Source organism: Microcebus murinus, chromosome 10 (assembly GCF_040939455.1).
Source record: "Microcebus murinus isolate Inina chromosome 10, M.murinus_Inina_mat1.0, whole genome shotgun sequence".
In the NCBI taxonomy this organism is placed as follows: Eukaryota; Metazoa; Chordata; class Mammalia; order Primates; family Cheirogaleidae; genus Microcebus; species Microcebus murinus.
The window spans coordinates 24,938,390-24,942,416 of NC_134113.1; positions in this window are offsets into that span (position 1 = coordinate 24,938,390).

Genomic DNA, 4,027 nt, shown 5'->3' on the forward strand with positions numbered 1-4,027 from the left:
TGTCTTTTGTGCCTTTTTGCCCTTTGTCATTCACCAACTGCAAAGTAGACGCTTGGGAACATGCTAATTGAAGTAGACTTTGACTGGGTTGGCCGCCTGGTATACAGTTCCCTTTTCTGGAAACAGCTCCAGTGGTCATGTTTGTGCCTTGGACCTTCAGTCAGTATCATCGCTGATTGATAGGGGAAACCTAAGCCCAGGCTTAGCCAAACAGATTTTCTCACGGGAATTTGAAACTTGAATGGAGAGATACAATGGCTGAGAGTCATCAGGACTGGATTGCTTTTATTGTAGCTCTCTAAGGAGGTAATCAGAGATTTTCTGTTTCTTGAGTTTTGGTTCTTTATTAGTTTATTTTAATCTGTGAACTATCTCAGACTCCATTCCAGTGTATTCTTTTTTTATTTCCAAGCTCTAACAGACCAATCAATATTTTAATTTTTTTTTTTTTTTTTTTTGGAGATAAGGTTCACTCTGTCACCCAGGCTAGAGTGCAGTGGCATCATCATAGCTCACTTCAGCCTTGAACTCCTGGGCTCAAGGGATCTCCCTGCCTCAGCTTCTCAAGTAGCTGGGACTACAGGTGCATGCCACCATACCCAACTACTTTTCTCTTACTTATTGTAGAGATGGGGACTTGCTATGTTATCCAGATTGGTCTTGAACTGGCCTCAAGCAGCCCTCCTACCTTGGCCTAACAAAGTGCTGGGTGTATAGGTGTGAGCCGCTGTGCCTGGCCATCTTTATAGTTCTTTAACTGGGGTCACTGATTTTTTGTTGTTGTTGTTACTTGCAAAGAATAAATACCTTTAACTAATATCCAGATTGGTACCAGACAACGGGTTGTAGGCAAAAGGCCCTCAGGGAAATGTGGGATCTTTGGAATTGGTGGTTGTGTTTGGGTAGAGAGAAAGGCAGTGTCACATCCCTCGTAATCTGGATGGAGAGCTAGCAGCTTCAGTGACTGAACAGCTTATCGAGCTATGGCCTTTAGTCTCTAGGGTCCTTGAGCTCCCTGAGGATAATGCTCTTGGAGACTGGTTAGTAGCCACCATAGAACAATTTAACAGTGGTGGAAAAAAATGCTAGGATTATGGAGTCAGGTGATTGCTTCCAAGGGTATTGAATAATTTAAGAGAGAGAATGAACCTTGATTCTCAAATCTCAACTCAAGGCATTGAGCAAAACTCAGGACAATTAGATGACTTAGCTTATCTCCTTGGTTTCTTATGTGAAAAATAAGGGATATAATGAGGTTCTGACTATTGGTTTAGGGACATCTGGAAGAAACTAGAACAGTGGTCCTTACCTTTGGCTTCATACTAGAGTTACCTCGTGTTTTTTAAAATCTGGAAGCCCAGACAATTATTATACAGCATTTCTAAGGGTGGTATCCAGGCATCAATAATTTTTAAAAGCTCTCCCTTTATCCCCTACCTGGTGATTCCCTTTGTAGCATACTACAAAGATTGTGAACTACTCAACTAGAGAAATCAACACACCAAAACCAGTTTTGAAACTCTTCCTCAGTCATAAGAAACTACAGTTTGCTCACAGCCTCATTCCTTAGTTGCATCAGGTTGAATTCCATGCCTTCGGGAAGTACTATAGTCAATGTGCTGTTTTGGACAGCTGTCTGCAGTTTGCTGATTGACTAACATAGCACAGACCCAAACATGAAGAGCTGGCCTGTGCTGCCTTCAGATTTCATATGCTCTGTCCATCTACTACTTCACTGACTCCTCTGTTGGCCAAAAGCATTGCTTTTTCATGCCATTAGGAGTCGATTAGCAAGTAGTAGTTTTGTCTTGGCTGCTGTTTTTTCTGGAATGCTGAAGGTTCACCTGATAGAAGCAAAACTGATGTGGTCCATATAGGGAGGGAGAGGGTAGAAAGAGGTGGTAATTAGGAAATGATCTATCATTGAGTAGTGCTGAGAGTCAAATAAAAAAGAAAATAAAAAGAGAGAGAAAAGGAAATGATCTGACCTGCAGCAATCTGGGAACCTGCTTGAGTAATCTTAGGGCGTCTGGGAATGAAAGCAACAGGCAGCTAGGTCTTAATCTGATTTTTCTTTTTGAAAAAACCAACTTTACAGGTCTAGGTAGAGACCTGAATCAAGCGAGATCACAGCCTCTCTTAATTCCTAGACCTGTTTAATTCTCAGAACCAGAACCCTTGACTTAAGAACTATGCTATGATAATAGATTTATGTATTATACTATGACATTTCCACCCACCCATTTTCTCAGGTGATGTGTACTTGATGAAATGTCCAAAGTTTTCAGAAATCAGTGTCTACTTGTTCCAAGTTAGCAGTAATTTGGGGGGAACTGAGAATACTGTGGCCCACTGTGGTCAGAATAGAGGGTTGTGGGAGACATGATAAATGGAGTTTAAACCTCATTTTCCTATAAGCCCCCTGGGATACAGAACCCCTCTCTTCTCCCTCTGCCCCATGGTTTATTTCCTTAGTTCCTAAATGTAGATGGAACAGACTTCCTTTACAGAATCCAAACATTGGCTCCCTGCCCCAAGGAGTAAGTGTTCCTGTGGTAGAAAGGCCAGTGGAAGTCACTGGAGCGTTTCCTCCCTATCAAAATAGTGCATTAAAAAGCAATATATCTTTGGGGTAATTACAGAGATCAGTGCAACCATCAAAGGGTAGAATGATATATATGTGGTCATTCCTATCATATCCCCAAAGGTACAGTGTACTTCCTGTTGACCAGTGGGAGAGATTGATGGGTCTTGGAGAATGACTGTGGGCTCTACAATAAAACTTAATCCTGAGGTTAAGTTCCACATTGTAGCTGCCGTTCCTGAAATGGTCTCTTTATTGGAGCAAATTAATACAGCCTCTAGCATTTGGTATATAACTATTGGTCTAACTACTTCATTTTTATCCATTTTGGTTTGTAGAGTCCACCAGCAGTTGTTTCTTTTTACCTAGCAAGGACAGAAATAGCTTTACAAATCTGTCCCAAGGATGTCAACTCTTGTCATTTGGTACATGAGGACATTTAATGCCTCACCTAACCATATGATGTCACATTAATCCACTTTGTTGATGCAGAGCAGGAAATAGCAGATATCCTAGATGCCTTGGTAAGATACACATATGCCAAAGGACGGAATCTGAGTCTCAGAGAAACACAGGGACTTGACTCCTTAGTAAAATTCTCAAGGATTCAGTGGTCTTACATGTTGAGATAGCCCCTCCTGTGTTAAGGACAAATTACTACACCTTGTCTCTTCTACAGCTAAGAAACGCACAGCACCTTGAGCCCTGGATTTTCAAGACAGCATGCAGCACACAGGTGTTTTGCACTTATTTGCCAGGTGCTCTGAAAAGCTGACAGAGCAAAATCAGTCCCTCTAGGTGGCCCAGGCTGCCGTCCAAGCTGCTCTGCTGCTCAGCCCTCTCCAAGTGTCTGGCAGATGGGGAGACTCACTGAAGTCAGAGACAAGTCTCTCCAGGAGAATCACAATGGAAGCCCACAGATTCTGGAGCAAGATCAGACCCCTTGCAGTGAAATTACTTTTCTCCTTTTGAGAAACAGCTTCAATTTACCAGTGGGAATGTTGGAGACTATGGGATACCAAGTACTATCTAATCCACTGACTCATAAAGTTGACCATTTCCAGGAACACTTCATCACCTGGCAGATGGGACCAGAGCAGGCCGTGAAGGTACATTTAGTTTGCAAGAGCAGACTTCTCCCCACCCAGTGCCTTTCACTACCTTATTCCCACAGCTTGCCCCTACCAACCTGTCCCTCTGCCCCTGTGGAGAGTTACTGTCCAATTAGCTGAGAATGAAGAAAAAGCAAGCCTGGCTTTTGATGTTGTGAACAGTCTGTATTATCAGCTGGAAATGTGCTGTTGTATATCACAGCCCCTATTGGGGTTGTCTTGAAGGACAGTGGAGGACAAATCTCAATCTGTAGGCAATATTTCAAGCACTGCCTTTTATCACGTACTTTGACTTGAGGGAAACATGACCTGAGGTCAGGATCTATAACTA